Source organism: Lagopus muta, chromosome 6 (assembly GCF_023343835.1).
Source record: "Lagopus muta isolate bLagMut1 chromosome 6, bLagMut1 primary, whole genome shotgun sequence".
NCBI lineage: Eukaryota > Metazoa > Chordata > Aves > Galliformes > Phasianidae > Lagopus > Lagopus muta.
Window position 1 is genome coordinate 12,130,755 of NC_064438.1, and position 26,610 is coordinate 12,157,364.

At 40.0% G+C, this 26,610-nt stretch overlaps 1 protein-coding gene and 1 long non-coding RNA gene across 8 annotated transcripts in view; one reads left to right on the plus strand and one right to left on the minus strand.

Moving 5' to 3' along the window:
* LOC125694783 (uncharacterized) overlaps nt 1–14,507 on the minus strand; it is a 21,176-nt gene extending 6,669 nt beyond the window's left edge. The window contains exons 1-2 of the long non-coding RNA XR_007377715.1: nt 14,142–14,507; nt 4,846–4,927 (exon numbers count right to left, since the gene is read on the minus strand). This is a non-coding gene — a long non-coding RNA (uncharacterized LOC125694783). The remainder of the gene's footprint in view (nt 1–4,845; nt 4,928–14,141) is intronic.
* The window catches only part of KCNC1 (potassium voltage-gated channel subfamily C member 1), a 116,316-nt gene that overhangs the window by 7,158 nt on the left and 82,548 nt on the right, over nt 1–26,610 (plus strand). The window lies entirely within an intron of this gene.

Genomic DNA, 26,610 nt, shown 5'->3' on the forward strand with positions numbered 1-26,610 from the left:
ATAATAAGAAGGGCAAGAGGGGTATTCAGATTGAAAAATTGAGCCCTAATTGATAATCAAGTAAGTAATCCTTTCTCATGCAAATACAGATGGCAAAGCTGAGTTTCCATTTTGTATAGGCTTGATTTAAAGAAATTTCAGTGCATTCTTGTGGAATCACACTAACAGAACAGCCATTTTGAGATCTTTGCAACTGTATTGCAATTAGCTTAGATGCTATATGCTGAATTTGATCTGAGGAAAGAACAGTATTAGAAGGCTGACTGGGTTTTCTCTGCTGAATGCTGCGTTATATAAATATGTGATTCACTCCAAATGGTACCCAGGAGGTACAGTGCTAGGATCGCATGAAATCAGCAATATCTCTCAAGCTATGGAGAACCACCCCCTCTCCCCAGAAGATCAACAAAGCGCTGTCATTTCTCAGATAATTTGTGCATTTCTCTCCTGTGCTCAGTAAGGACCCAGATTGGGCTGTCTGTAGTCTTCGTCTCATAGCAATCCCTTACTCCAGGAATGTCCCCGTTTCCTTCAGGCTGAGCTCAAGGCACTACCCAGCACGGGTGAAGGTGAAAGGGCCAGGTCCTAATTGATTTTTATTTCCTTCAGATATGAATTATAAGATATAATGGGGGCTCTAATAAATCATGCTATAAAAATGAAGAATAAATCTCAGTCCGAGGCTTTTTACAGCGATTGCTTATGATGTAAGACCCTTTAATGACAGTAAGTTAAAATTGCACTGTAATGGCTCTTTGTAAATGCAATAAATCTCTGCTTTCAGTGCGCTGCGGACAGCCAGCAATGTGTGTGCTGCACATGATCCACCAGCACAGGCACTGGCTGCTGGCATGCACTTATGTAATTATGTTGATACTTCAGAAGCAGCTGCAAACCTCAGCACTGCTAGATTTACATTGAGGAAAAGCTCAGTGGAGACCATCCTGGTGTCTTGACAATGCAAAACAGTTTAAAATATCCAACTGCATTCTTATTTGAAAACCTGGGAAAGAATGCCCCTTTTAAAAAGAAGGGAGATGGATTGCTTGCTTTTAAATAACAAAAGGCAAAGCCTAGTCCTACTGAGTCTTAGGATTTCCCAGAGACAAATATGAGCTACATCAGGCATTTTGGTCTGCACAACCAAACTGAATACATCTTCTTTACTCAGTTTCCTGTATCATCTACTCAGCATTCACACACACAGACACGCACACGCCAAAACGTGCACAGAAATACACCAACAGAATAACAGCTCGTTCTACTGCAGCAGAATCCCTAATCCTGTCCATCTTTGCCCTCTGAAGCATTACCTTTATTACCCCAGTTAAATACAGAAAGATCTAGTCAGATCAGGTTGCTTATTATTTCACATGCATCAGAAATTCAGCTGCAGATTTCACTTTGAAAAACTCATTCCATTAACCCTATTCTGTTTTTCACCTTGGATTCTTGCACTGTCTTCATTATGCCAGAGCAATTGACAGGTATGAATGGTGGAGGCCAGTGTTGTGATTTGTCTGGTCACAAATTAAATGAAAAACTTCAGTCAGAACGTTCTGAATTTATAACAGACTTCAGGAAAATGTATAAGGAGAAATCTCTAAAAATGCTGAGCACCTACAACCTCCAGTGGATTGGAGGTCATGTCTATAGCAGAGAAGGACACAAATGAGGAGCTAAGAGACCTTCAGCCAAATCCAACCCCACTGTGTGGGGACATGAACACAGCTACCACTGATGTTAATGGGATCCAGCCAGAGACCCTTGTCTGTGCCGAAACTTTTCAGGACAAGGACAGTTGTGAAACTGCCTCAACACTAAAGGCAAAAGGACTCATCTTCACAGCAGGCTTTGATCTCTACTCCAAAAACAAAACAACATATCAGCCACATTGTGCTGTTCCGCTTTCTTTTCTTAGCACGGATCTCCCCGTTGCTCGTAGTGTGGAGTTTTGCAAGAAACCTAGTGACAATACATCTTAGCACTTCTTGGCAATGTGTCCTGCATACTGCAGAACTATTTTAACTCAAGTTCTTTCGGTAGAGCACTTGTCAGGACAAACCTAACAACCTAACTATACTACAACTCAACCATTACCAGATTGAGTCAATTGCTCTTGTTTTTGTTGTTGTTGTCTGAGAGGAAAGGGAGGTAGCAGCTAACTTTTATCCAAACGTTGCTTAAGCAATGCTGAAATAATGCGTTCAGCTGATAAGAGTTCAGTGTTCATCCTGCCAAGGAGTCCCAAAGGTGCTAGTGATTTTATTAAAAGACCTAAGGTAAATTTTAATCATGTATAGATCTCCTAAAATGTTAGTTATGTCTATGCAGCAGGAAATCAATACTGCAAAAGTGCATTTGCTGTTGCAAAGAAGAAAAAAAAAAACATCTTTTGGAGAACCTGCTTCACTAAGAAAAGCCCATTTTACTTTGAGTCAGTGTGACACAGACTGAAAGCAAATGTTTGAATTTCGGGAGCATTTCTATCATGTCTTCAACTCCAAAGCACATATTTACCTTCACACGTATATAATCGTCAGCTATCATAACTCCTAACCAGCACACTGACTGTCTTCAAAAGATATCTGGGATAGGACAACAGGGTAAACCTTTGTTCTGATAGGGCATCTTTGGTGCTCATGCAGACATGCCCCCACACTGCACTTTCAAGATCTCATTTAAACAGAAATATACACAGAGCTACATGGTGTGAGTTTATTAGAAAGCAAATTAAAAGGAAAAAAAAACAACAGATTTGGACAGATGATTGAGATGATTGCAAGCAATTGAATTAATGCAGATTATCAAGAGAGCATTTGTTAGCAGTTCTAACTAAAGTCATTATGTATGTGCCCTGTGTGATTGTGCCTGTTAGTTCTGAAGAAACCACTCTGGGGTTTTGGCTAGCATTTACAGCACACCGGCTGTACGAGGGAAGGCCTCACTCATGTAGCTCAGTGGAGGAACATTTGCAGTGAGGCACAAACACACAAACAGCACTTGGTATTAGCTCATTAATCCACATCATTTGGTTATGTCTCAGCCCACCTCACCTTCTATGAACTTTACTTCACAAGACATTGAGTCTTAGTACACCATTTTTAAAATAGGAGAACTTTTCCTGGGTTACTTGCATTCTTTGGCTTCCCCTTACAATGCATGCGTTGCAGTAACTAGCACAATAGGCTTCTAATTTCCACTGAGACCTCGAGATGCTATTGCCATAAAAACACCAAGTTATCAATAACCATATGTGGAAGGATTTTGTACTATGCTTAGATAGTTTCCCAAATGAACATGGACTAGTGGGGGAGAACACCTAAAGCTAGGATCCTTCTCAGAGTACAGTGTGCATATGAGATGTACCAACCAGTGCAAGGACAGCAGGGGGTGGCACCTTCATCCCTCCTGCATCATGGGGACTTAGCACTTAGTTCCTGCATCCTTACTTCCAAAGCCATACTTGTGAAAGGATGTAGCCATCTGAGTTCTAATTTACAATTCTCCAAGCACAAGCCCTGCAGACTTAATTTTTTCAGATGCACATTAAAACTTACCAGTTGCCTACAGTACTGCTTCTGCATGTGCCCAAAATTACCTTAGTACTGCTAATAGCTACCTTCTATCCCAGTCTCACTAATGCTGACAACTTTTTGTCACTAACAGGCACAGTCCTTTAAATGTACTTGAGCACGCCAACTACATACAGAATATAAGCTGCTTTCAGAAATGTGCTGAAAACACTAGGATACCAGTCTGTGTGCATGTTTCCCTTACAGAGTAATCCAGAGGCTATGGAGGGTTTATGGAGGGTCTTTTTTTTTTTTTTTTTGCTAGGAATATGAAATTTGAAGTTCAGTAAATTTCTATAACTGCGGGGTTTCATATTTTCATCTGTCTCTGCTCAAGAGACTTCCTGACTTAGAAAACTGCATCATCCAGACAGTGAAATTGGTAGCTTGTACAGCTTGAGGAATTCACAAAATAATACGGTGGGTACGTGACAGAGCAGCATTTCCCAGAAATATGGAACTAAGAAGCTGTCTCATGTGATAATTCTATATATTCTATGCTGACTTCAGCAAGGTTAACAGCAGATAACAGATACAGGTAGTAATGTTGCTAGAGACCGCTCAGCTTAAGTTTTGTGGTTCTTTATATTCAATTTCTCGCTAGTTCAGAGTTAGTGCCTGTTACGAAGTGACCAAATGTCATCAGGTGGCTCCACAGTGAGCTTTAGGGGTCTCTGCACAGTCTCGATGGAGAACGAAGGTACAAAATGTACAAAAAAGTATCATCTCAATGGACACAGAGGGGACTATTGTTACCCAGAGCCAAGGCAGCTCTGCCACGCTGGAATGCGAGCTCCCAAGTGTGCGTAAGGACACATTGCATAATTTGTTCTGAACAGACCTGTATTTCCCAGGGCTATCAGTCACCTTGCAGTCATGCCATGTAAATACAAGTATTCTCAAAATCTCCGAAGGCTGCGTTTTCATCAATATTTTAACATAAACATTCTTTTCATTTAAACTGATATTGATCTTTCGCATTTTATTACTTTTGAATGTTTCAAAGTGCACTGAAGAAAAGCAATCTCAATTCAACTACTGCCAGGATAAGCTTAACTTGGAAAAGCACTGGAACCAGTCTTTGCAAGGTTAGTGCCTTTTACAGCACATACGCCTTAGGTCTGGCATAAACAAATAACATGGAAATAAGTGATCAATAAGCATTCCTGCTATTACATTCACTGCCTTCAAGATACGCACAAAACCAGTCCAAAATCTTAGTGGAAACTATGAAAGGTAGATTGTTAAGTCTCTTCCTACTGTAACTTACCTTGTATAGGAGTCTTGGAAAGTGCTCTCATGAAGCAGAGGCAGTTCTTCAGTTTTGCAACACTTTATCAAATCTTCTCCTGCTATAATAGAAACAATTGGGATAGAATTCAAAAGTGACAAATATCGGAAAAACAAATCGGTGCTTCAGTAGCTTTGTTATGCAGTCAAAAGAGCAAAACATTGGCACAATAAAACATCTTAAAAAATGATTTAATTAAAACAAGATATAGCAAAAGAATAAATGCAATCGTAAGAATTGTTGTATGTAACCACGGCACCAAAAAGAGGAATAAATAAGAAATGATGTTTTAATCCACAGCGTTTGGATTTAGGATTTAATTCAGTATAACACCTTATTTTTATACCCCGATGAAGAAAAACAAAATAAGAAGAAAAGATTTTGAAATGTGAACATCATTGAACACTTTAAAACCACCACATTTACCCCATTTAATGTATGGCCATAAAGTCACATTGCAAAGTATTCTCTAAAGGAATCTGCCTGTCCCATTTCCCAGACCTAAGGAAAGACCTGCAGGGTAAAACTCCAAAGAACATTACAGTTTAGCTTCACTTATGTGCAATGGACTAAAAATGAATACTTAATATTTATATGAATCATTGTCAGTGTCAAGTAAGATGAAGTTTTTAAAAATAGAACCAAATCAGGGAAAGAGATTTAAGACTCAGTGGGTAAATGCCACTTTATGTACGGTATTATTTATAGGCATTTTTCTAATCTGTTCTGTCATCTTGTCTCTTAGATTATTAGAAAGGGAGAAACTGGGAACTACGGCTAATGTAGATGCAAAAGAACCTTGCTGAGAACAGTGGCACAAATATGAGCCAAAGCTGGAAAGTGTGGAGCTGTGTTTGTTGTTCTCTTATTGTCTGTGTGTACTACAAGAAAACCATTTCAGCCTATGTTGTATATATAATCATCTGCATGAAGTAGCCTTCTGCACTTCCTTCATTCAAGTAGTATTTCTCAGTAGCTGTATGGTGGGAGCAGCATACACAGCTGTCTTTGATTTTATGGCATTCCTTGCAAACATAAAGTTAACTAGCTCTTGACTTCAGTGGCAAGGTCCAGTTCAAGCCATCAAGGATTTTAATCTTCTCTCTTTTTGGCAAGACAGTCCTAAATTTATTTTAGCAGGAAGATGTATGTGTTTACAGGTGTGAGAACTATGGCCAATGTAAGCAGAGATCCTAGACATGAGCGTGAGGGACAGCAGCTCTTTTTTTAGCCACCATGATATCCTGTTTGTGTTCTTCATCCCAGGAGCCCAGGAGGTTTCTGCCAGCCTAGCAGGCGATTTCCACTTGCAGTGGCTGTGGGCATGTCACCAGTTCTCATAGCTGCAAAACTTCTAGTAGAAATCCCTTTTTCTGTGGCATCCCCAGCTTCCATTTTGACAACTTGAGCAAAAGAAAAAAAAACAAGATTTCTGCTTCGTGGCTGGGCACAACTTTGTCCAGATACAGCAGAAGTTTGGTGTGAAGATTTCTCTAAAAGAGCTGCAATGTACACAGATGGCACAAGGCTGAGAAAGATCTTCAGGAAAAACTCAGTAGATGATTTATAAGCAGAAAATACCTTCCCAAGCCCTGTACCAAGTTTAGTGGAGACCAGAAGCTGTAAAAGCAATAAAGATTTGGATACGGATGGAAAATGAATCTTCTCATTCATTACCTGTGCTGCCTGTGATGCGAGCTGTAATCAAGAACAAATTCCAGATGACATGAAGCCATCAAGCTGCAAAATCCCTGTTAGTGCTCACTGTAAGTCCTCGCCACAGGCCTGCTATTAAAATGCCCACAGGCCACAGAAACACTCCCAAGCCAAGCCATTAGCTCCAATGACAAACTCTACTAGTTAAAAGTAGTCACCACTGACTTGCAGCTTAGGGTATAATCCTCTTTTTAATAACTAACAAACTAAGAAAAAAGGATCTCTCTTTCTAATTTCCTTTGTGTTGTTATTTCTGAATTTCATTCCATGTGTTTTGCTTGCAGTCCTTTAGCCTGTTTGAGGTGTGCTTTTCTTATTTGTTTGCAAATCAGTTGAGAAAAACACAGGCTTCTATGTAGATCAGGAAGATAAGTGCTCGCTTGTGAACTTTCATCACACGATTCTCTGCCTGGCTTTGAATTTCTGTAGGTCTTTCTGGATACAAAATTGCTCTCCCTTTAGAGGGATCAACATCTTGTCCTTCTGGCTGTGCCCCTTTCACCCAGAGTCTGCGGCACCAATTATGTTTTTAGGCAATGTTTGTCACTGGATAACTGACCAGCAGCACAGAGAGCACAGGCTTATGCAGGAGGAACAGCACTCATCAGCAGACATTCAAAAGACATTGTGTTGAAGCAGAAGTACAGAAAATTGCAGGTCCAGTGTAAGCAGTAAGGAGGAAAATGTAGGAAACGGGACAAAGCAACAAGAAGACAGGCTTTAGAATTAGAAGAACAGATGACTGTGAGGATGGGGAAGTCCTGCTCTTCAATGTTCTCTGCCGAAGAACAGCGCTGGGACACTGGAATGGGAAAGCAGGATGACAGATTACCTGCCTACTGGCAGAGGAACGAGACAGTCATGAGCATGAAATCTCAAACTGTGTTAACTAACAACAAATCCCCCCTTCTTTTTCAGCAAGGTGAGAATGACCTAATCAGAGTAATTCTAATGACAGCAATATGCCATTACATTCTGCATGTGCCACAAGCAAGAAAGCAACCCTCTCAAGAGGCCAGGAAGAAGGGAATTTGCAGTAATAGATTTTGTGGTCAAAAGAGCACATTTTGCTGTTGCAAACTTGCCAATGAATAAAAAAAGGGTTAGGCTCCACAGAGAAAAACCTCGTGTATTATTACCAGTGCTTGCACGGGAGAAGTCTTTGCTGTAAGGACATTTGAGGATTTTGGACAGTGTGTTCTGATACACTCATTTTTTACTGTGGCATGTGAAGGTCAAACATGTTGACAGCTGGCACAAGAGCTTGGCAGAAAGAAATGAAAAAAAGAAAGTCAATTTCATCTCTTTAAGAGCTCTACCAGCAGAGGCGTCACCTTTCCAACCTGGCCAAAACAGCTTTTCCTCTTAGGAGTCCTGCACAAGCATTATGGCCACCACCACGCACACATGCACACATACTCACTCCTTTTCAGCTGTGATCCAACACCAAATGGGATTATGGGATTTCAGTAGGAAAACAAAACAAAAGAAAACAAAAAACCTGGCATAATAACTATATAGGGTACTCATGGACATGAGAAGGAGCCATAATCTCTTGCCCTGTCAGACCAAAGGAGGCAAATGTCAGTGTCTAACCCCATAAGTATTATTCCAGGGATGATTCTCATGGCAAATTAAATCTAGGGACAGTTAGCAGTCCTCGGCCCTTAACACACATTACTCAAGAAGAAGGCATGGAATAAACAGGCAAGTCTTTAACTGAGGATATATGCTGTCTAATGAAAAAACGTGGCTTCTTATAAGTCTGTTCACTGAGGACTCCAATATGAAATGCCTAGGGTTCAGTGACAGGTACAGCAATGGAAACAACAGGGAAGAGGCATGGTAGCGTAGAGCAGCAGTACCATCTCACATAGGAGACATAGGAATGCCCCAAGTCTTGATCTGACTTCAGAAGTGACCTCTGACTACTCCCAGCTTCCTGAAAGTGATTTTTCAGCTATAATCAAGATAATAGAACATTATTTATCTACCTTTTCTGGGTATCCTGATGTATACGCTGTAAATTGGAGATAAAGTTTTATGAATTTTCAGATCGTGTTTGCTTTAAGCAGGTGATGCAAGGACATCGTTTTGACAGCAGAAAGATTTTCTCAAAAGAAAGTTCTTATCAAAATAAATCAGGCGGACCAGAAGGTAATCTTATCTTTGCTCTGTTCTGATTATTCAGCATTCCTCAATAAGATTGATGAAAAATGAGAAAGAAAAGCTTTAATGATTCAAGAAAGTAGAATTTCGGACAATTTAAGGCCATATCTACAAAACTTATGCCAACAGTTAAAAATTCAGAAGATTCTTTTTGCTCTGTCAGATGAAAAATTAATGCAGGATGCTCTTAGCAGATTACTGACACTGTTGACTACTAAATAATATTTAGGTAATGATAGAGTTCAAAAATAGAATACATACACCCCCAAGTTAATATTCCAAAACAAAGCATACAGAATTCAAGCTCACACCCCACATTTTAACTGGCCCCAGTTTGTAGGAACCTCATAAAGCCAGAAAACAGTCAAAGTGAATTAACCTCTTACTTTCATAACCTTTGCAATCTGAGCAGAGATCTCAAACTGAAGGAGGAAGTGGCAATGGGATGAGCCCTTGACTTTCATCTTGCCCACTGCTGGAAAACACATATCCTTCTCAGAACAGGCAAACTTAGTAAGAGCTGAGGGCAGCATCTAAGCAGAGTGGGTCTCTTCCAAGAAGCCCAACACCCTATAGAATGAGATGTCAGAGCAGATGATGTGCACACTGAAGGCTGACATACGCTGATACTCCCTGAGCAATTGCAAGAAGGCAAAAAGCACAGTGGGATCAGATACATTTTTCTCAGCTGGGGCGGTCTTATCTCTGGGAAAATCTTTAGTATTATGTGCCCTCTGACACGAAGGCAGCAGACAGATACTGAGGATAAACTAATAGCTTCCTGAGGAAACATTCAGCTGGAGGTGGTAGAGGTACTGCTACAGATCAAGATGAGAGGCAAAGCAGTCAAGAGGGACACAGAGGAATGACACTTGGACCTTTTCTGTCACTTGCAGCATGCTGGAACAAGCAGTAATGTAGCTATTCCCCAGAAGACTCAAGGAGTGAAGCAGACAACACAAGAGTTGCACATCTCCTTTGGAGATACGCAGACCACAGAGTGTTAGAGGTGCGCAGGACCTCCTCCCAGTGATAGCCCAGTAAGTCTTGTAGGCAAGCAGCAAATGCCTAGGGGTCTGGTACTGCTCAGGGAACATTGTGTTCTTCAAAAGAACTGCATTGATTTAAAAGAGTTCATTCTAACTCACTATTTGATTTTTCAGTATGAGATACAATGATGGACTGTAATTGCCCTTATCCTGGTTGTCTTATTCAAGGGATCAAAACTGGCAAATCTGACCTCCCTGTTTGTTTTCTAGATCTGTCTCTGAAGGTGTTGGAAAATAACTCATTTTCTATATGGAAGAATGAGGGAAAGCTGCTGGAAGTTTAACAAAATAATAAACTTTCTTCTCCAGTGTTCACTGATTAAAATTAATGTGAAGTTAATCAAAACTCAGAGTGAAACAAAAAAAAAAAAACAAAAAAAAAAAGGTCAGAAAGAAATTATATTAGAAATATGTTCCCCAGTCAATTGCTTGCTTTTCAGGCTTCAGCAATGCTGTAATTTCAATACTTATGCAACCACCACAGAATTTTCTAGCTCTGAATTTTACTTTGAAGGCACCCATGAGCAGAAACTTCTCAACAAGCAGTTCCTTCATGTCTAAGCCTAAAAACATTATTTTCCCTAAGAAAAAATTTAAAGGAATAAAATTCCTTTCAAGTCTCCTTCATATTTTCAGCCTCCTCAGTTGCCACTGCTGCATCAGAGAAAAAAAATACCAGGCACCTTCCTTCCTGCTTACTGCAGATCAAGTCAAGGGCACTTTGATTCACACAGGAGACACTGCCTCACAGCACGCAGCTCTTGCAGAAGGAAATCCACTGGGTGAATCAGTTTGTAGCAGACTTTGTGTTGTGCCAGGTTAACAACATATGCATCTCTGTCCTTGTAGCACAGACTGGAAAAATATGCTATTTGCTAAAGGGACATAGCCACAAACATTTTAAACATATACACAAATGTCTGTGTGTAACATTTATGATTCCGCAAATTAACTTGCGCCTCAGGCACACATTTTGATGGTTAATTTTGAGCCCTAATGCAGCAGAGCAGTCTTCTATCTGGCTGGTGTCTATCCTTTTCAAAAGGCAAAGGAGTGCATAAATTATGTTTTAAAAGAGGTAGGCATTTTCTGCCCACGGTGTAGAGTCACCGTAGGTGGATTATTACCCAGGAATACCAACGAGGTAGGAAGTCTGTGATTTAACCCATTCTTTGTACTGTCTCTTTGCCTGTTTTGTTTTTTTCTTTTCTGCTGATAGCCTGAAATTATCCATATGACAAGATTTTTCAGGTAGTACAGCAGCACCGTAGCTACATTTCAGAGAGTCAGCAGGAGTTAAAGCCCTAAAGCAAAGATTCTGTTCTGAAATAATACCAGGTAAGCCCTGCAGGAGCATCCAGTTGCCTCTGCTGATGTTGGCACTGAAATTACTATTTATTAGCAGGACAAGATGGACTCTGAACCATCCTGCAGATAACCGGCAAGATTTTGAAGACTATTTCTTCAGCAGGTCAAAAGCAAGAATACTAAATTCATGAGAATCTCTTGTGCTTAGTTTGAAAGAGCACTGCTCTAAAATCCAGTGATTCTTCTCACTGAGAATGTCAGACAAGACTGAGTAACTTCCAGGCAACCTGGCATCTTCCATGCTACCTTGGGCTTACCTGAATACTCTGTTTTTCTCTAGAAAATAAACAAGCATCTTATTAGATTCAGCTAGTGCCACAAAGGTGCAGGCTGGGACATAGGGCTGCCCAGTCCCCTCCCATCACAGCGAGGATGCAGAGAGCTGCTGGGCAGCTTGATCTCCACGAGAAAGACCAAGGCAGACTCACCTTATGAAAGGAGAGAGGAAAGGTATTTTTCTCTTGCAATGAAAGTAATAGCTACAACCATGTTAGTTCACAGATCTAGTCATGCTTGAGGACACCACTGGGGGAGAACCACCCTCCCCCGAGGGCAGCACAGGAACATTTCACCCCTGGGTGGCAGCAGCACAGCAGCTGCCCTTGCCACCTTTCTTGCCCTCTTTGGTTTTAAGCTGTCACCAACAGGCTGAAATTCTCATTTTTCACTCTGATCCTCAGGGGACACTTGGCAGAGTTTCAATCACAGTCAGAGATTTCCTACTTAATCAAAACGGATGCTAAATAGCACCAGACCACCTTTCCTTCCTTCAGCAGCCTGCACACGGGATTGCTTAAGGGACCCGTTTTAAATCCCCTGTGAAATTTTTTCTTCGTATCCCAGTTTCTGCTTGCAGTGTTTATAGAACACAAAGTTATTTTAATTAGCCAGCTGAATTCAGCCATCACATATGGAACATTAGAGTCAGGCTCCTTGCTAAACTGAAATTTGGGCAATGGCTTTCTGACCACAGTAAGCTCTTCAGCTCACCTCTTCTCCTGAAGTTGTATTTTGTTCAATAATTGACCCTATCACCCTGTATGTGCTCGTATAGCTGAGCTCAAATTCTCACCTGTCATCTCGTCAGGGCTGAAATTTCTACTTTGCAACTATTTCCACTCAAGGTAGAGGGAACACATACCACAGCTTTTATCACTTTATTGCCCTGAATTTCATATTTGTTTACTGAAACAGCCAAAGGTGCTGATAAAGAACAAGGTCAAGCTATGGTTGCTCACTGAACTGAGAAGACTGAGTTTTTTTCAATGGTAATTAATATAAGCAAAAGAACCTTAATTTACATTCATCTGCATACCTGTATATAGATGTGTGCGCGTGTATTTAAACTGAGAAACACTTTTTTTTTTTAAACCTACAAATATGGCATTGTTCTGCACTAACAATGCATTGATAGGGACTAGAAAAGATGTATTTCTATAGAAAATAGATCCTTTAGAATTAACCTCTTGGAGCTTAAGCCACTCCATGTTTTAATTTAGGAAACTTATTGGGAATTTTACAGAATTCCCGTACTCCTCTTACTGCCAGAAAAGATGAACTGATAACAGCCAAGTTTTTTTTTTAAATAGGTATGACTAGTTGATTATTAACTGATCCTCACACGTTTCTCTAGCATTCATAAAGTAGTTGTGTAATACAGACCCATGTGAGGTAAAACTATTGACTTCCTGTATCAGAGTCCTCTAATTATTCTGGATTTCTTTTTGTTTGATCCTAAGTTTGTGCCCATCTGCATGCATAGGATAACACCAATGGAAATAGGTGTTTAAATGCCACTGCTCATTCATGACCTGAAGCTGTTTTTTTATTGCCTATATTCTGTACCTTTTTCTCAGCAGAACAGTTTCCCATCATAATAAGACAAAAATGTAAGACAATACATTAATACCTGTGTATCCAATTTTAAATCCCATACTACAGCCTATCAAAACCAGCTTCCCTGGGTGATGGACGTTCTCCTCAAAGACGGCCACCGTCTTACGCTTCATCAGAATTCTGCTTTCAGCTTTCTTAGTCAAGCAGTTATTACTAGGTTATTAGCAGTTGTTAGGTACTTTAATTATTATTTTTAAAGTCATCTTTTAGCAAAGACCATCCTAAAAGGAAAACACATTCAGAAGCTTCTGGTTAGAGAAACTGAACACAGAGAGGCTCAGAGCACAGCTGAATGCTTGTAAGGCATCTGATGAAGTCAAGCACATGGTGTAAAGTGCTTCTGTATTATCTTCAAAGCATTAGATACCATATTGCTTATATACTATATGCAATTGTAGCTTTCTCAGGAGGTTGGTTTTACACACCTTCAGCATGCACCCACTTTTAAAGAGACCGAATGCAGAAGCAAAGCTGTAGGTTTTATCCAACTGAAGCAGGATGTGTTAGCAGCCACAATAACGGGAGCTCATGGATCCCAGTGCAGCAGCCTGGATGTTATCCGTCTCATTTCAGTATCTAATCTCTCTAGACACTTATAATATGCCACTCACTGGTGTGCTCCATCTTAGCTGATAGTGAAATCATTTAATAGAAGTGGGTAGTGAGGTAGGTGACAGGCTGATTGATGGCAGTGTCTTCATTTAAAGCTATACAACAATGCCAGACAGAGGTCTAGAGCAGCTCAGGATTACAGCTCTACCTAAAGTTGTTGGTATCCATGTAAGTTTATCATGCTGAGTGTGGCCTATACAGTCTAGCAAAGTATTTTCCTAAAAAACAAGTTGAGATACTTCAAATCCATTTCTCAAAACAAAGAGCATCAGCATTTCACAGGATAGCAAACGGTGAGACGATGGTGAGAACAGTCATTTCTCCCTCCTGACAGTGAGAGTCTGCTTTTCTGCTTCCTTAGAGAAACAAGGAAAAGTACCAGGCTCTCGAAGCTACTTCTGACTTCACTGATCCCTAATATCTCAGTGGCAAAACCAAATACATACACACCTCGAGACTACTCACCCTCAGTGGCACAGCTCCGTCCCACATAGCATGCACACTGGAATCTCACAGATCCTTCAGGACAAATTTTATTTCCTACAGATAGATGAGGGAAGCCAGCAAGCACCAGAAATACAAATGATAATACAGTCTAATCCTGTAGAGAGCCATTCCTGCACAACAAAGATTATTATCACAGCTCTGGAAAGCCTTTGCCTCTCTGTCTCTTCATGGTGCTCCTGCTTAGAGATCCTGTGAGGATGGCAGAGCCCACAGGGATTGCCATAGAAAGTCCATTCTTACTTGATGTGGCTCCAGCCAAAGCCTAAAGATAGGTTCTCACATCAAAGGAAAAGGGTATTTGAGTTAGTGAGCAGGAAAGTTTGTTCTTTTCCTTTCTTAAGAGTCTTGAGTACATCAGGTTAATCATTCATGGTCACCTCTTCCCTGTTCCTTAAAGCCAGCTGGTTCTAGGGAAAGTAAAGGCAGAGAAGTCCCTGCCCACCCTTGTACTTTAATGGAGATATAGCCTGACTTCAGCTTCTGCTGCAGCAAATTCCTTTGAATCCAATGGCTTTTCAATCCATAACCAACCTCTTGTTCTGCCTTAAGGAAACAGACAAAGATGAATCTGCTCCTTTCCACCTCCATCAGTGCTCTCACAGAAACTCTGAGCTCAGATCATTCAGTAGTGACCAGCTCAAGAGTGTTTGAATGCATATTTATTTAGTCCCTCTGGAAAAAAAAAAAATCAAAGCATATTTCACTTAATTTATAAAAGAATATCTGGAGGTGGTGGCTAATTCTGTCCTGATTATTCCATGCTCCATTCAAGCTCTACCTTGTGGGGCTCTTTCCAATCCAACAGCAGCACAAAGACAAGATTTCTGTAAAACTAGTATTGTCCAAGGTGTTCAAATGGGCATAACTGAAAATATTTCCTTACCAGAGGCTCATCTGCAATGAGACTGTGACATACCAGGTGTTTTACCTCCTTCAAATGGCAGCAATAAGATGGAGAGAATTTGTCTGCCTATGATTGACTTTCTTAATGAAGGAGCTTTATCTCGCCCAGTGCCATGTGTTGTTGCAGTTTCTGTGGTAACGACTGACTGCAGAGAGCAAGAAGTGGTGGCACAGAAATCACTGTGAACTGCTAGCATGTAAGCAAAGGCTACCTTTGGCTATGTCTTACATACGTACATTTTTTATTCACTTAATGTTCATTTTCTGGAATGCAATTGTTAATGTCTATGATATTTATTACTTGTATTTTGGAAGTCACTGACTAAATGTCCTATGTGACGTATTTTATGTGCCATCCTTTGCCAGTACGTAAATGCAGCTTCTAATTTAGGATAAAACCCATTTGATTTTTGTCCATATAGTCAAAATTCAATCTTTAATCCAGCCTAGAAAATCAGAGGAAAATCTCTCAATGAAAATCAGAAGCTACTAAATATAAAAGCATAAAGTATAAAAATATATACGTGTATTAACATACATGAGCTAACCAAAACAAATAGAAGCTGACATGAAATGGAAATTAGAGCAGGTAAAGCTTTTTTTTATTCTGTTTGCTTGGAAGATATTGATAAACATTAATCTCAGGAGCGAGCTCAGGTCAGAGCACCAGCACTGTGTAAGCACTTTCAGTGACTGAAATGAAGTGCTGAGGAAGACTAGGCTGAATATCTTTCATTTAAAAAGACAATTCATATTCTGAGTTAAGATTCCAGCAGCCATACGCAAGACCTTTAAAATAACTCAGGAAATGCCTTCAGAAATCAAGACTGCAATGGTTGGTGCCATTTCTTTCACTACCCACATTTACTCACACCCTACTTCTCTAGAAACACATTCTCAAAATGGAAGCAAATTCTCAAGCACCAAGCCGAGATTCCAGTTTACTAAATTCTTGCAGAGTACTGAAGTTCCATTGAATAGAAACTAAGGCATCTAGAGCAGTTTGTTTAGTCATGAAAATACCAGAAGAATGGAAGACAAACAAGTTGCAGGAATGGAAACTCCTGAACTAGTTTCCTACCAGCTTCTCACAGTCCACATATGCTTTATGAAATGTGTTTGTGTTGGCTAGGAGACAGCTGCTTAAAAATGAGGCAGTTATCCCATTCTTACAGTCCAGATCTCAAGAGGGCTCTTCCACAGAGATTTCAGGCTGCCATAACCACAGTATTAACTAAATTATTTTCTTACCTAACGGGTAGTAGCAATATTAAACATCCCATAAAAATATTCCGACATATACTAACTGCTTGGAAGCCCAAATCCTTTGTAGTCAATGGCTGATTGATGCTTGCAGAAGTAAGATGGAGCTATTTATGGACATCACTGTGTATAAGGGTTACATGGCCAGAATCAAACAGTGTTAGCACAAGATACTGTGCTTGAAGCATCCAGTTGTTCTGCTGTGAGATCATACCACAGTAGAGTCAACTTCACACAACTGCCAGCTGCAGTCCCTGTAAGCTGGGGTGCCATAACGGAGGTTTCCAGTTCGTTCTGCGACATTCAGCTTGAACAGTGCTACAGCTGCATTTCCAGCTGGTACAGCACGTTCTTTAATATTATATTACCTCAGTTTCTGAGCAGAGGTGGACCTTGTGTTGCTTTTCACAAGGGAGTCCTCCTAGGCAGTGTTGCTCTTTGGCTTTTAGCATTTCCTTTCACAATGGGCATGAGCTATTCCTGTCACCTCTTGCCTGTTTTGTCACCATGATGTCAGCCTATCAGCAGCAGGACTGCTACTGAGCTGCTAGCATACTGTAGTCTGTGCAGCTTTGCATCAAGAGAGGTGGCCACAACAACCCTCCTCATCCAGCTCAACAGCTGCTCCACTGGGAACAGCCTCAAGTCACCCAGAGCCATTCTCATACCACCTGAGCAGTGCAAAAGAGAGGAAAAAAGCAAAGTCCTAAAGGCCAAGCTAACGGAGCCCCCATGGATTAACTCTGTTTCAACCAATTGAAATTACACAGCTGCCATGTGTCAGTGTAGCCTTCACTCCTCACTGTTCCTTCTCCTTGGTCTCACAGCACTATCGTGTAACCTCCCTCATTAGGCTCAGAACACCAAACATGGGCCAAACCCAGCTTTCTGTTTAGGCCTCTTCCTCCTCATCATTTTTAGAAAAAAAACTGCATTTGAAGGCAACTGGAGCCCTGATTCGGAACAAAGAAGAGAACTGCCTAGTTCAGGCTGTGATTTTGAGGACATATTTTACCTGTTGGATGCTCTAAGGCAATGCTTAAGGCACCTGATGGATACTGAATGAGGGCTTTAAAGCATTCTAAAAGTACAGGATAACCCAAGTTTCCCAAATTTAAATAATAAAGAATGATTTCAAGAGGGGCAGGTATCTAAGCTAATAACAAATCCCATTATGGATTTCTCCGTTTGAAGAATGATCCTCTGATTAAGTTTTTTAATTGTAGAACAACTTCAATAGTTGACATTTTCTAAACAAAGAAGACAAAAGATGAATAACCATTCTTGTACAAATTGCTAACTCTCATTTTACTGTAGGTAATGCAATTTTTTTTTTTTTTTTTAATGAAAATGAATGTAATTTGCAAGCTAACTACAGGTTTTCTATTTATTTGGCCATCATTTCATCGTATCTAGAGAAACATCATTCCCAGCTTTTATCCAGGGTAAATACATCTCATTGCTTCAGTACATAAACCGTCATCTACCCTTTGGCTTATGAGGTAACAGCCTTTAAATTATGATCAGCTAATATTTACTCTAGAATTAAAAACGTGATAATATCTATGCCATTCCTTGGACCTAACAAATCAGACTACTATCCTCCTGCAAGCAGAAAGAAGATGCAAGTTATGTGCAAAATGATCAAGCATTTCAAGTTACTAGTGAGTATTTCAATATGTCATGGGTTGACATGGTTTGAAACCCATGACATCCCCAGATATTAATTACACTGACCTTGTAGATCTGTAAACATTTCATTATCTACTGCAATGGGAACAGCAGCTCACCTGTATTCTGCTCTCCATACTCAACCAAACAATTCATTTGGTATTGACAGATGTCTAGGACAGCAAGACTTTTATGTTGCACTGATACTAAATACAGCAGTTGGCAGTGATCTGTCTGGCCAAGTGAATTTGGGCCATCAGACATAGCTCCTAAACTGAATGACAAGTTGGTGCCAATATCTTTTATGGTTTTGTTCAGAATCACTTAGCAGCCTACTTTTTAAGGAAAAGGCAGATGATCTTCATGATTTCCTGTGATTTATGAAGAAGACAATATATCATCAGCCTAAAATCCTCCAAGTCTTTCAAGTATCATCAGAGCGCTATAAGAAGAAAGGTCCTCAGACCAGTGCCAGCCAGGCGCAGGCTGCTGCCACCACTATCACAGTCCATTTCTCACGTGCTTGGAAGTCACCATGAAAAAACATGAGACTGCTTCAGGCTTCTGCTCATCCAGGTCTGCTGAGGAGGATGCTAGGGCACGTGGGGGTACCCCATGCTTATTTAGGCAGAACAGTAAGGTCAATAATAAACGAGCACCTCAGGTGTTCTAAATGCATGCAGTCCATCTTTTCTGCACATATGGAAGGGCACTGGTCGGAGTGCAGCCTTGTCTTCTGCTTCTGGCTTAGGCAACACTTTTTGGGAAACAAAGATGATCAGAAGAACAATATATTAACGATCAAGGTTTCACGTTTCTGTTTAGCCGGTAGGGTTATGGCTAGAAGCAAGCCTTGGATGCCAAGAGATCTATATAAAGAGCATAGCCTTAGTGATTAAGTCCTAAGATGTGGGATGCAAAACAAAAACAAACAAACAAGAGAGGAGAAAAAGATCTAGATTTACAACCCAAACCGAAGCAAGAGGACCTGGGGAGATTTCCACAGCAAGGAAGAGCAATGAGTGAGAACACGAAGTACTACAGAATTGTCAGTTGTTTAAGGCTGAACTGGTAAAAATGAATTGGAAAGTTTCCAGAGGATGCCTTTTTGCTCTATTATTTATAATGGCAACCGCTTTGTATAAACTACCTTACACAATTGTTTTTGCCTTCACCCTGATTTATCTTGCTTTCCTTGACAGATTCTGCCAGAATTGTTTAAATAATAATTTGATGTGCTGCATGCAGATTTCCCCTCATCTGCTCCCTGCCCAAACATGCACTTAACCCAGTAGTCTTACTGCACATTGCACAGGGATCAGCCATACAGTTTCTCTAACATGAAAGAGGCCACTGATTTCAGGCAGAAGAGGCTTGACTTTCTCCTAAAACATCCAGAGATCCTGGAAATTAGAGGAGGGGGTAAGATGTTACTACTCTGACACTTAAAGAGATTTGTCTCATTAGAGATATATCATGCTCCCCATTCACACATTCCCCTTCGTCTGCATGCAGAGCTTTCAGCAACACTAGAGAAAGAGTCAGAAAGTGAAACAACTGAAACACAAAACTGGATGGTTAACAAAATAGATTTTCGCCTTCTGAATACTTTGCCCTATTTAAAAAAAAATAACTCAGTCAATTTATTTGGCATGGACTCTTTAACTAGTGTTTTCTAAAGTGCTTTGCAGAATTTGAAAAAGAATATTAAAAAAAAAAAAGAGATTGAGAAGGAGTACAAAGAAACACAACAAAACAAGTGGTTTAATTTCTAAAAAGTAAATACACAGAAGAAGATTAAAGTGACAGGAGCTGCAGGAACTAATAGCAATGGGTGATGTAGAGCTGCAAATACTTTAGACCACTTTAGGACAACCAGAAAATGTGCAGGCAGACAGAATTTGCTGGATGGGTTGAAGTAAGCCATGAGACAACAAACAACAGGCCAGATGTTAAAAAAAAAAAAAGACAACTGAATTTGTTTGTCAAAGTAATTTTCTTACAGTTTACAGTAGAAAGAAATCACAACCGTGTTCTTTTGAGCAGGGTGAGCACAAAAGGACACGTTCAAACATCAGGTGCAGTTTTTTCATTTGTGTTCAAGTCAAATGTGAGCTCCCTCAGTTAACTAAACATAATGGCAGCATTCCAGACCACGTATTTGATTTTGCGTGGATTTTACATGCTGAGTTCAGATTTTCTAGGATGAAAGGAAATAAAACAGTCACCAGATCTTGATGAGGTGCTAACTAGAGTAGGAGAAAAGTGGTGCTTTCATATACACAGCCTGTTAGCTAACGTCACTTAAACTTACGGTTAAGAGTTACCAGCCAGGCTGTTCACTTCTAGTGGTGCTTTACAACTGAAATCTTACTTCCCTGTGTCGCCTCTGTGAAGCAATGACTTGCAGATATCCATCAAACTTTTTCAAACAAAAGCTAAGAGCTCTAAGTATACTTGAGACCACGGCACACTTCAAAGGTCATAATTTATCACCATTCATCAAACAGGAAGCAATTAATTTTAATGGAAAATCAAGTCAATACATCATGGTGATGGTGGTGGTTGTTTTTCAGCTATATGAACTGCTGGAAGAAAATGAAGTAGCCCATAGGACAGCAGGAAATATTTTATTTACTTGCCAGGAGAATCCCTCGAGGTGGGGATCAGGGAAGCAAAATCCCTTCCACTGTAAGAGACAGAACAAGTCCAAGACCACCTCACAAGACTGAACATGTGCAAGGTCTATAGGGCATGATGATATGAAGCCCAGGGTACTGAAGGAACAGCCTAATGTGGTTGCCAAGACACTCTCCATTATATTTGAAAAGTCGTGGCTGTCAGACGCAGTCCCCAAGGACTGTAAAGAGGGAAATATCCTTCCCATTTTTAACAAAGATAGAAAAGAAGTCCTGGGGAACTATAGGCCAGTGAGCCAGTTGTCCAGCTGCAGAACAAACAACAGATAATGCCCACCACTGGGGGAGCACCTAGATGAACAGGAGTGAGACTTGCTTGTGATGGCTATCATACCCTCATGGATGGGACTTGCTCACTCAACAGCTCCAGGCTGGTGCCTACTGAAAACTTCATTAAAAAAAACCAAAAAAACATAATGGACTCTGAGATAGTTAGAAAAAAAATATTTAACTGTACATGAAGAGGAACAAAATAATTATTTTTCCAATTCAATCCAATTTCCCACGAACAATTAATTATTGTTGGGGCAAGGTAGAAAAACATGACGCAGTGTTCTACAGCAACAAGGATAAACAGGATGCTGAACTCAGATTAACTCTCAGAAGGATCATCTAACAAAAACACAACAGAAATGAAACATTTTTTAGACCTTTCTGTGTATGTTATTGCTCCAAAACTGCAGAGCATCTAAATGAGGCTGTGACATTAAGCTCAGTGTTAACCATTTTGCCATGGAGATCATGGAGCAAATTTCAGACCTTACTTTGCGAAGGAGTGAAATCTTCATGTTAGCAATGATTTTTTGATACCAATGGGAAAGAAACTGGAGGAAGACTTTTCTTAATTTGAGTCTAACAGGTGGCAATGTTTTGGGAAAAAAGAAAGCGGAAAGCAAATTCACTGCCACCAGGACATCACTGTTATTTTACAGTTGCCACTCTGCAGTACTGCACAAATGCTCTGAATATTTAAGGCAGTTGGAAAGCCAAGCAGGCAGACAAGTATGGAGGAATGAATAGTGATGTGTCAGCTGGACCAGCTGGGTATGAACGAAAACTGAAAAAGCAACAATGCATTTCACAGCGATTTGAGAAAATACTACAGTCTCAGCCCTTCCATACTGACTGGAATTAGGAGATAATGGATCTGAGTACATTCTCACATTGCTATTACCACTGCTACTATGTTAATTTTAGATTGGCTTACTGATTTATGGAAGTCCCAAGAGATCAAAACCAAACCACTAATCTCCCCACTCCTTCCCTTCTTTTATCTTACTGCCAGAGAATCCATAACAGAGCTGCTCAGACTTAGTCTGAGCATAATTCTAGCTTCAATCCAAAAGCTCTACTGTAATGTGAAATTTGCTCTTATTTACTGTACTTACAGTTCTAAAGAGATTATGCTAAGCTTAGTATAAATCACTGTGGAAGAAAGTCTGCATGCAAGAGTGGGGATTTACAGGCTACTTAATGACTTATCTCAACTCTCTATTTCATTTTAATGAAATAACTAGAGTTCTCTGACCCTGTGAAATATCTCCAGTACCAAAGAGTCTTTATTAAAGATACATAACTGTGATGCTAGAAAAAAAAAAAAAAGAAATAAAAATCCCACAACCTTGCATCCCTTGTTCTGTAGTTCTAAAACTAACATAACTTCAATGCAGTCCATAAGCAAGACAAAATATTGAAAGTCTGACAGTGTCCACAGGAAGATTAGTGCTAATTGGTAGTGATCTTTGAAAATAAATCAGTTTGGGAATGTTAAAAGGGAAATATAAAGAGGCGACTTACCACTAAGTCATGGGAAATATCTTTGCTAAGCAGTTGCGCTAATTAGTGGATAGGGGCTGGGAAATGACCCCAATCAAGCAAAGAACTCAAATAACTTGAAGCCATGTGAACCGGACATCAAAGTTACTTGCTCTTAAGAATTAATTCATGGTTTTTATTTGCCTAGCTGGACAAGGGCCCAGAAATAGGAAACAATGTAATTGAAGCAGTTTTCGGAATGAAAAGGAGAATTATGTGCTGGTGATCTAAGTAAGAGTTGACCCCCGGCTCTTTGGGAGCAGCCTTCAAGTTCTGCAGTTCTCAGCCTGCCCAGCTTTAGGTTCACAGGAAAAAGCATTATGCTGGGTACTTGCAAAAGGCCCAGGTGCCACCTTCCCCGGATCCAAGTGCCTCCAGCCATCAGCCCATCCCTCACCAAGAGCCACACAAAGCCGACATCCTGTGGCCCAGTTCTGCTCCATCTCTCCAGCCTTGTGTCTCACAGTAACCCACCCCATTTCCTGCAATTCCTCCTTATTGCAAATAATCCTGTAAATTCTGAAAGATGTGTCTGTTCTCCTCAGGCTCTGTGACATTAGTTAAAGGAGAAAAGCCCGGGAGTGGGATCCTTCTCTCATTAAAGAACTAGTGACAGGTATTTAAGATCATTTTCTGACCCAGGAAGATGGGAAGATGGTCAACAGCTTTGAAAAATAGGTCCATTTTTAGCCAAACAACAACGGGCATCTTTAAAGTCCAAGAAGCCAAATTAAAGGAAATGTTCCCTGAAGTGGCATCCCATTCTGCACTCCTGATTTCAAAGGCAATGTATTCCTTTGTCATGTTGCAATGAAGAGAGAGGGTTTCACACCATCTTCATTTTATTTTTCTCTGTTCAAAAGGCCTACAGTAAAGAATAGCTTTCACTGAAGTCAGAGCCATCTGAGTATGGTATTGGAAAATGGACCAGAATTTCATTTTATACTTCTTGCTTTAAGGCTAGTTTCTAAATGTGTGTAAGGACTGCAGGATAGTATGGCTTCATGACAATGTGATAATCCCAAGCTATCAGCAGGCCAGGAACTCTGATCAATAGCTTTCACAGACAATGAAGAGTTCATCCTCATCTTCAGTACAGAAGTGGTGGCCAGCACCACTTATCTGCTTATTCTCAGGTGCAGAAGTAGTGGTGTTACTGGTTGGGCATATAAGATGATTCCTATCTATTATCACACTCTAAAACTCACTGAAATGCAATAACATTGTTGCACATTTATTGCTTTTAACCAATTGTAAAAACTAAAATATAAGCTTAGTTTCTCTCCATTGGTTCTGGGAGAATGCCAACCCTTACTCCACAAAGCATTATTTGCAAAGTGTTCCTGCCTTGCCAAACCATTAGATGTAAACCTTTTTAAACAGTGCACCGGATATCATAAACCATAGATAGGCTTTGAATGTCTTTCCATCTCCATTCTTTCCCTTCAGTGTCATACAAGTGCTGTTTAAACACGATACATGATTTAATACAACATCATTACTTCATATCTTTAGTCAATTACTTCCCAAGCACAACCAAAGCAATCCTTTCTGCTTAACATTAAGGACTTACTGACAGGGCTGTTAAGGAGAAGGAAGGCTTGCCTTAAGGACATACGGAGATTCTCTAGATAACCAACCATGGAGGAGGGACAACGTGAGGAGTGGGGTGTACAAGTCAACTCAACCACTGTAAATCCATGATTGTGTCTTAACTCTAATGTTAACTATGCATTAACTCGATTGGCCTTAGCAGTCATCCTTTCTTCAGTAGTTATTTTTACCTCATCACTTTAATTTTGGGGAAAAAAAAAAAAAAAAAGAGAGGAGAACCTCAAATCCAGCATCTGTAGGAAGCTTGAAACCTGCCATTCAAAAGAAACAGCAATGACAACCACTTGATCCAAAGAGGATTAGAAAAAATACCCGACCGGTAATATTTTCTTGCTTTCAGAAAGAATGCTATTCTACTTGAAATCCATTCACATGGCAGACCAGAATTGCCTAGATGCAGTTCTCTTCTGCATAAACTTTACATTTTTAGTCTCTTTTAATTACTTTGATTTAGACAAAATGAAGCCACTTAAGAGCTGGCAGGAAATAACCCAATTATTATTTCCCTTCTCATCAAGTCTGGAGATTAATTATGCATTCTAATAAAGGCTTAAGGACTTGTTTCTAACAGCTGCTGACCATTTTCATCTTAAACCAACAATGCCTTTAAACACATCCTTAACTTAATTGCTTAAATACTCCTTTCAGAGTAAATGGCTCTGAAGTTAGGCAGCTGAGATGGCCAGAACTTGAGAGCTCAGAACCTGTCAAACAAATAAAAAACCAAAGAACACATATCAAAACATATTGTTTTTCTCAGTACCACTTAGAATGTCAGTTATTCAAATACTCTGTGTAAAGGATGATAAAGAAATACCATTGTCTTGTCAATAAAATTAAAAAAAAAAAACCCTAACTGTTAAAGTCTATCCTCTCTGTAGTGCAGAAACCAGGCTATGTAACAGGCAGATCATACAGTTATAGAAGGGTCAGAGTTGGAAGAGATCCTCAAAGAACTGGACAGAGACAACACAGTATACATCTCCTGCCATGGGCATGGACACCTTCCACTAGATCAGGCTGCTCAAAGCCCCAGCCAACCTGGCCTTGATCCTATGAAGTCTCCTCATGAAATTTCACTGACTATTAAAGCAATTCTGTGCAAGAATGAGAAAAACAAATGCAACAGAAGTATTTCTAACTAGAGTTTAAAATAGAAATATAGTCATTCCAAGTTTAGTGCAAAACACAAGTCCAGTAAACTGACATAATCTGTGTTGCTACACAGCGCAAAATAAATCAGCTAGTGAAAATTAGGGTAGCAATGGACCAATCACCACCAAGTGACACAAGATTTGCAAAAGTCCAGGTAAATTAAAATGTACAAAGCCTCTAATTATTAAACAGCAGTAGAGCTAAACAAATACAGATCTTTCATATGTCTTGATGGCAGGTACATGCCAGCCTTGAGAGTACGCAGGTAGTCTTCCTTGTGACTTCAGTACAATGAACAAAACATACATATGATGTTCTGCTTGGCCAGGAATTCAGGGACTGTATTCCAAGTGCAAAAATTAAGCAATATCTTACGTGCTTTTACAAAGGAAGAACTTCTAACACAGGAAAAAAGGGGATAAGGGAAGACAGATCTCACCACCTTTGGCAAACAGTTTCCCATGAGCTGCTGGTAGGTAGATAGCAGCTGTAATCCTGACCGTGACTGCCTCCAGCTCTCACATACATCACTTGGAAGTGAACAGAATTAGAAATACTGGATATTTTCATTTGTTTTTGATTTCCTTGCTTTAAAAAAAAATGGAGATAACTAACCCCTGTAACTTGCCCATGATTAAAGCAGGTAGTGCATTTAAGCACTTTAAACAATAAAAGTTTCCTATGGATTTAAGCATGAACAAAGCCCACTAAAACAGGGCTAAAACTAGACTTCACATGAGGATTTTATCAATGCAGATTGTGGTATGCACAGAATGCAGAAAGGTGGCAGCTTGTTAGTGCAATGATTGCCAACACTGAGAGACAAGCGTACCCTGCCCCACACACCAATGACTGTGTTTTTACAAACCAAGTGTGGTATTAAAAAAGAAAAAAGAAAAAAAAAAAAAAGGGAAAGCAGAAGCAAGATTACCAGCCCCATAATTTCACTGAATGGTTGGTCTGATACAACTGCACATCAGAACTGACACGAAACTTGCTGAAATGAGGGGCAGTCTTTAACCAAGCATTATGAGAGCTCTGCTGGACACATGCTTGTGTGTTAGTGACAGTTAATCAAGTAGTTATCTTCTGGAAGAACTCTGCACCTCTTTACTTTGCTGAAAACATCTGAAATAGATCTGCTGGTGGAAACTGTGACAAACACGATACAGTGAACAACTGAAACAATAACAAAAAAAAAAAAAAGAAAAATCAAACCAAAACCTAACTCCAACCCAAACTAAGACTACAGTCCTCAGATTTTATTTATCAGTCTTCATGGTGAGAAATAATTGGTTATCATTCTG